Source organism: Hippoglossus hippoglossus, chromosome 24 (genome assembly GCF_009819705.1).
Source record: "Hippoglossus hippoglossus isolate fHipHip1 chromosome 24, fHipHip1.pri, whole genome shotgun sequence".
NCBI classification, from domain to species: domain Eukaryota; kingdom Metazoa; phylum Chordata; class Actinopteri; order Pleuronectiformes; family Pleuronectidae; genus Hippoglossus; species Hippoglossus hippoglossus.
Genome location: NC_047174.1, coordinates 1845001 through 1852500, shown reverse-complemented (window position 1 = coordinate 1852500; position 7500 = coordinate 1845001). Strand labels below are relative to the sequence as shown.

General features: G+C 45.3%; 2 protein-coding genes across 2 annotated transcripts in view; both read left to right on the top strand.

Annotated features, from left to right (window-relative positions):
- Positions 1 to 2699, top strand: part of LOC117758391 (AN1-type zinc finger protein 3-like) — a 28024-nt gene extending 25325 nt beyond the window's left edge. The window contains exon 8 of the transcript XR_004613275.1: positions 2685 to 2699. The gene's annotated coding sequence lies outside the window, so the exon portion shown is untranslated. The remainder of the gene's footprint in view (positions 1 to 2684) is intronic.
- Positions 1 to 7500, top strand: part of galnt14 (UDP-N-acetyl-alpha-D-galactosamine:polypeptide N-acetylgalactosaminyltransferase 14 (GalNAc-T14)) — a 110028-nt gene that overhangs the window by 11318 nt on the left and 91210 nt on the right. The window lies entirely within an intron of this gene.

The window sequence follows — 7500 nt, the reverse complement described above, 5'->3', positions numbered from 1 at the left end:
CTGTTTTAATTATGAAATTAAAACATTGCGGCCGCTAGTCGAGATAATAAACAGGAAACTCTGACATTGCGACATAGGACATGAGCCTTGATGGAGATATCCACACTCAGTACATTTAAGTTTACTCTGCGTTGCTTATGGTTTTGATGTTTATTATGATGCTTATTAGTGTCGGAGCTTCGTAAACCTGTGGCTCGTCGTCAACACTAGACTCAGATGTGTATGCAGGTGAAAATGTGCATGTGTACAAGGTAACGTTTAAATTACATCCCATCTGTCCCCTCATACATATGCATGCAGTCTCACACACACACACACACACACACACGCACACACACACACACACACACACACACACACACACACACACGGGAGCTTGGCCGTGGTTGTGTTTCTCTACAGTTTTGAGCTCAGCCTGGTTGAATAACTCTGAAAAATGTAAATTCAAGGAGAATCTTTCATGTAAACACCTACAAACATATTCTCTCTCTCTCTCTCTCTCTCTCTCTGTTCATCTCCCCCCCCCCCCCCCCCCCCCCCCCCCCCCCCCTCTGTATGCTTTATAGTGGATGCGATTATCTGCCGCTCTTTGCTGTGCAGAACCATGAATATGCGATGTGATCCATGTGGTCTTAACTCTGCTCTGTCGCTCTCAGAGGGAGGTCAGGGGTCAGAGGTCGGGCTCAGCCGCCGAGTCAGATACCGTGCCTTGCTCAAGAGCAGTGCAGCTGGACTCTGATTCGTCGGCTGCATCCACACCACCATGTTTTCGTTGAGGAGCCACAAAAACCGAGAACACTTCTGGTCTTGTTTTACTGTGTGTTAGTCTGGACGAGCAGAAACTGAGATGTTTGGAAACGGCTCACAGCCTCTTTGTGATTCTGGTCACGACGTAGCCTTCAGTGATTCGTCAGGCTCTTATCACATGACCCCCTTCCAGCATCAGCCTCAGCCACCAGTGTAGAACACAACATGGAGAATCAATTACAAGTGTGACTGACCCTGTTGTCTTTGCTAACAGCGGCTGTTCAGTTCAGTTCTGTGTTTGACGACGATACAACATGAGCGAGGATTACAACTCTCGTGTGGACAGAGATTTTATTTTGAAAGAGTCATTTTCAAACATAAACATTTGTGTGTCTGTGTATGCGCTGAATTTTACTTCTTCACATTTGAAAAAATAACACTTCAGCACTGCATCATCACTGGGACCAACAATGTGTGTGTGTGTGTGTCTGTGTGATCGATGTAGAAAACATTTCTTTGCTTTCAAAGGGAAGAAGAAGAGCGTTGAAGCTTTTCTCTGCTGTCCTACATTTAGACACACACACACACACACACACACACACACACACACACACACACACACACACACTCACACACGCACCGACACACGCACGCAGATGCACAAACCACCCAACATCTGTCAGAGCGATTCCACTCATGTCCCTGTGCTCCTGTGATTCATGGCTCTGCTGGTAGATTTCAGGTTCACTGCAGAGTTTTGTGTCTGTGTTATGAGATATGATATGATATGGATGTGTGTGTGTGTGTGTGTGTGTGTGTGTGTGTGTGTGTGTGTGCGTGTGTGTGTGCGTGTGCGTGTGTGTGTGCGTGTGTGTTCACTGGAACCTCAGGCACTAAACTCCTTCAGCTCATTTGTGTCTGATTTACAAGACGTCTCCAGAACTGTGGGAATCGGGCAAATCAGAGCGATTACAAATTAAAAAGCATCATCACGGTTTGTAATTTTACACCTGATGAGACCACGATAAAGAGGCAGGATGCTGCTCTTTAATTTCCTGTTCTGTGACTCTGATTGTGCAGCTTCAGGAGACGTGCAGAGACGAGCAGATTGACGCTGATACCGGGCTCCAATTAGGGATTATTTGTGTTTTGAAATGTCGCTCAAAAGATAAATTAATCATCAACTTAATGCTTTATTATTGTTTTTTTTAAACCAATCAGGAATCAGTGACATAGGTTTGATTAAATGTTACATTTCTCCTCTTTGTTGCGATATTGCAACAACTGAATCGTGTGTGTTATCAGTCAGTTTTTCAGACTTCACCCTCACAGCTCGTTAAATTGATTGATTGTAAATGTTTCCACAGGAAAAACCCCAAACTAGAACCAGTCGATATGCAGAAGAAGTTCCTGAGTTTCTAGAAGGAAAACATCCTGCATCGAAAAGGGCTAATCAAAGTGTGTGTGTGTGTGTGTGTGTGTGTGTGTGTGTGTGTGTGTGTGTGTGTGTGTGTGTGTGTGTGTGTGTGTGTGTGTGTGTGTGTGTGTGTGTGTGTGTTGGGGTCAGAGACAGAGATGTACGACCTGGAACAGAAAACAATGTAGAAACCAAACAAGCACCACTGCTGCAGGGAGAGATCTATACACAGGCTTAATTGATGACTGAGCTGTGTGTGTGTGTGTGTGTGTGTGTGTGTGTGTGTGTGTGTGTGTGTGTGTGTGTGTGTGTGTGTGTGTGTGTGTGTGTGTGTGTGTGTGTGTGTGTGAGTGAGACAGCGTTGACGGGCGAAGAGAGCGAGACAGAGGAGAAGGTGTGTGTGCGTGTGCGTGTGTGTGTGTGTGTGTGTGTTGTATTGACGTAGCTGTGCTCTCTCCAGTCCTGAGCTCAATAAGCCCTGACTTCAAACAAACAGCAACCGCTTCACACAGGAGGAGAGGAGGAGGAGGAGGAGGAGGAAGGAAAGTCGAGGAGGTAAATATAAATGCAGGGAAAGGAGAGGAGAGAGGAGATGGCCAGTGCAGAATAACTGTGCAGAAGAAGAAGCGATCATTGGGAGATGGTAGAAATTGACGGGATCAGAGAAAGATGGAGACAGAAGGGCCTTAATTATGAGGAGGAGGGAGGAGGAGGGAGGAGGAGGAGGGAGGAAAGTGGAAAGAAAAGGAATGAGAGATATAATTTACTCCATGCAGCTGATGTGGCCACGTCTTAGTTTTTTAATCTTACATGAGCGACGGTGTGTTCAAGCACAGAACGAAAATGTATTTCCCTGAGTTCAGTCTCAGTTTGTATCAGTTTGTGTCAGTCAGACATTTCACAGGATTCACCTGTTGGACTCTACAGAGTTACTCTGTGTAATCGATGGACTGTAGCAATAGAGGCAGAGAAGATTCCAGAGAAGATGCTTTGTGAATATTTTATGAACAAACACACATTTTGAGGCATCTGTATTTAACCCTTCTGTAAACACGACTTCCCTTGAACTCACTGTCTCTTATTTGTGTTTTCATTTATTTCCCCAAATGAATTATCATTAACCAAAAAGACGTCAAACTCCATTTTCCCAAGATCAAGGTTTAGTCATTTCATTGTGTCAAGACTGCAAATAACACAAAAGTTCAAATGAACTTTGAGTTTTATCTATAATAGAAATGCACGGTGGAGCCTCTGCTCCGCGCTGATTAAAGCGGCGCGTGATTCGTTGATCAATCATTTCCTCTGACGCCGTCTCCAGTGCTTTAGCGTCTCTGCAGCGAGCGAGACTACAAAGGGCCGACGCCACCGCGAGCCGCTCTGATGTTGATCTGAGGATCTTAAGTCGCGATCTGACAAAACAGTTTTCACTTTCATGGGGTGACAAAGATGGTTAGTTGTGACCTGAAGATAACAAAAGTTTGATATTTGGTTGCGGCACCAAAAAAAAAACTAATTGGCAAGTTTTAACAGGATTAGATAACAGGATTATGAAGGAGTTTATGTAAATGAGGTCTGTCGTGCTGTGAATCCTGCAGATCTATCGTCTCATGAAGCTTTGACCTGTGGACGACAGCTAATCCCATCTGTTCTCTTTCTGTTATAATCGTTCATCTGACTTTTGTCTTACAGTCTGTGCTGCACGATGTTAAACAACTGAAAATGCACATACATACCTTTTTCTTGCCTCTTGTCTCTGAAATAGAGATCGAACCATAGGACCAGAGACCAGCGTCAGGACCCGTGTGGGTTCCGATCCTCGTTCTATAGAGTCAGTCTGGTTGGGGTCGGGTCCTGTTCTCCTACAGCGGGTCAGAGAGCAGACGTCCGACTCGTCTGATAGTGAAGATCATCGCTAATTAGCAACGGCAGCAGCCAGGGCGACGAACGTGGAATTGTAAAAGGCCACATCGTCCAAACTATCTTTATTATGCAGCAACAAAACTGCAAGTCGAGTCACATTACTCATCCCTAACAATAAATGGACTTTTATTCTGAAATCACGAGTGGATTAAATTGGCTGTGCTGCTATTTCGGTCGGCAGCAGAGTGACAGAAAACCTGGATGTATTTTATGAACTTTCCAGGAGGATTATAAACATCACCAGACTGAGAAGGCTGCTAACGACACAAAGTTTGGATTTGACACTTTGTGATTTAACTTTTTAATCGGATGTGGAATCTGATCTGACTCATGATTGGTCGGTCAAGTGCATGTACGGGCGGGACTTTGATCCCTCCGGGTGAAAGATGGCAGCGCCTGCATCTCAGAATATTCTGGCTTCATATTTGTACAGTGGGAAGAAGTGGAGACACGTTGTCTTATATTTATTTACTGCCTATGCTCTGAAGAAATACACTGTACGTCTCCAGCATCTCTTTCTACTCCACCTCTTCTCGTTTTATTTTTATTTTATTCGAGAATCGTTCAGCTCCTGAGCTCTGAAACAGTTTATATTTTTAGATTTCCCTCGCCAAACATCAAGTCACAGAAGCAATTTTCACTGAGAGAAGATATAAGGTGGCGAGTAAGAAAAACAGAAAGCAGCACACATAAAACACAAGTCGAGAAAAAAGTAATCTGACATAATTTATGCTCCGCAGCCTCTCCACCTCAATCCCACATGTGTAACGTGGGGGGGGGGGGGGGGGGGGATAATGTTGAAATCTGAGCAGATGACGGATGATAAGGCCACAGACTCGCCGGGTTTAATTTACCTTCTGAAAGAGCAGAGAGATGAAAGAAGAAGAAGGAAATAATGGAGATATCACACTTGTGGTGCTGCTTTTGTTCCAGTTGTTACAGCCGAGATACATCACAACATAATGGCAGAGATGAAGTGTGTGAGAGAGAGAGAGAGAGAGAGAGAGAGAGAGAGAGAGAGAGAGAGAGAGGTCATTGTTCACATGGTGCTCATGAACAGGGAATAATGAAGAGGACACACACACACACACACACACACACACACACACACACACACACACACACACACACACACACACACACACACACACACACACATAATGGGTAATTCATCATCTGACTGGATCACGTATTAAGGTGAAGGGCTCAGTGCTGGGATGTGGTTTATCAGAAGTAACACCAAATTGAAAGCTTGATTTGCGGCGTGTGTTTTCCTAAAACTACACACAGTTCTCATACTCTCTCTCTTTTGCACACACACAGAAACATGCACATAAACAGGAAACTGCGACGACAGGCCAATGGAGCACAAACCTCCGTCAAGGCCACTTCGATTCAAGCAAGCTGCTTTATCCAGATTCATGAATGTTTCCCTCGCTCTCACTATGACAAAAGAAAGTGATTAAAAAGTCCCTTGTGCTTTAAGCATCCATCCAGTAGTTTTTGTGTAATTGTGCTAACACACAAATGCGACAACGACAACATAACCTCCGTGGTGGAGGTACAGAGAAAACACCTGAAACCCCAAATTGAATGAGTTGTTTCTTCGCCCGTGTCCCATCCTGCCACCAAGTTGTGTTAGAATCCACTCAGCAGTATTTGAGCGATCCTGCTGACACAGGGGGGAAAACATCTCTCGGTGGAGGTGAAAACAACAGATCATCCTTTAACTTTGCGCACTCGTCTGCATTAAGTCACATATTTGAGGTTGTCCATTAACTGCAGCGTGAGCCTCCTATTGGACGGCTGCTCCTGACTCTTTGACCTCTGTCGTCCGGCGGTTGGTTTGAATCGTTGAGACAAGGAAGCAATTTGGATAAAATGTCCTCACAGTGAAGACGATGATGATGAATCAGCCTCTGGGGGCAGCGGTCAAGACTCCGTCTCCTGTTCATCATTAACCGTTTACACTCGATTCTTTTCTAAACACAAACACTGATACTGATTGTTGGTGTTTTAGGTCCAGACTGAATTTTGGCTCATCTCCACTAACCGCCGATGCAGTTCGGTCCATGTGTTCAACCTCTGTTGACCTGTGGGCAGCCGAACCTGCTCAAACCTGACTGGTCAGACTGGGAATGGAAACCAGAAGCTTCCGCCCCCAAAACTCACTCGTCACTCGTATTCAGATCCTGTTTCTTCACGTGAAGAATCCGTTTGTAGAGATTCGTTGATTTGTGAAGGTTAACTTTTTCCTAAGATAAAGTGGTACACACCAATATGTTGGGACGACTTCTGAGGGAGGGGGTGGGTAATGGAGTCAATCAGAGGGATTCAAACCGTCAACACTTCTTAGCCCTGCAGGTTTTTACCTTCTGTTCCTGTCCTTCATTCACCCTCTCTCTTTTTCTCTCCTCACAGTTCTCTCTCTTTCTTTAGCGCTGCTGTCTTTCTCCAATGTGAGCTGTCAAAATGTACGCAATGTCCGTGACATCCGAGTGTGTGTGTGTGTGTGTGTGTGTGTGTGTGTGTGTGTGTGTGTGTGTGTGTGTGTGTGTGTGTGTGTGTGTGTGTGTGTGTGTGTGTGTGTGTGTGTGTGTGTGTGTGTGTGTGTGTGCAGGCTCCTGCTTTCTCATTATGATTCTGAATGTATCAGTCTGTCTCGTCCGGATGAATTAATAGGTTCCTTGGTGGTTTGGCTCAACACGCTCTCTTTCTCTCTCTACACACACACACACACACACACACACACACACACACACACACACACACACACACACACACACAGCCGCGGCCTTCTCACCCCTTTGTAAAATTTGTTTGCGTCTCATCTCGCTTGGAGCTCAGGAGAGGCTGCGTCCAAGGTCTATCCTATTTACACACACACACACACACACACACACACACACACACACACACACACATCTTCCTAATGCACCGTGGCATCCTCTCAGTGCTTCTCACGACCGCTTACATGAACACAGACATTCAATTAACGAACCTGAGGCACGAACCGCTGGACAAACACAGTGTGTGTGTGTGTGTGTGTGTGTGTGTGTGTGTGTGTGTGTGTCTGTGTGTGTCTGTGTGTGTGTGTCGCCCCTCTTGTCTTTCCATACCATTTATATTCTTTCCTCTTGTTTCCTTTTTCTTTTCTCTGCTCTCATACCTCCTCCCTTCCTTCTTCGCTGGCTTCTCTCTTCCTTCCTTTTCTTTTGCAATCTTTTCTTTCCGTTCCCTCCATTTCTCCCTCCCTCTTGTTCTTCATGCTTCGCTGTTACAGCCACCAGAAGAACCAGCCACACACACACACACACACACACACACACACACACACACACACACACACACACACACACACACACACACACACACTGACTCTCGGCCCTCTAATGGCCCCATTTAGACAATGTGTC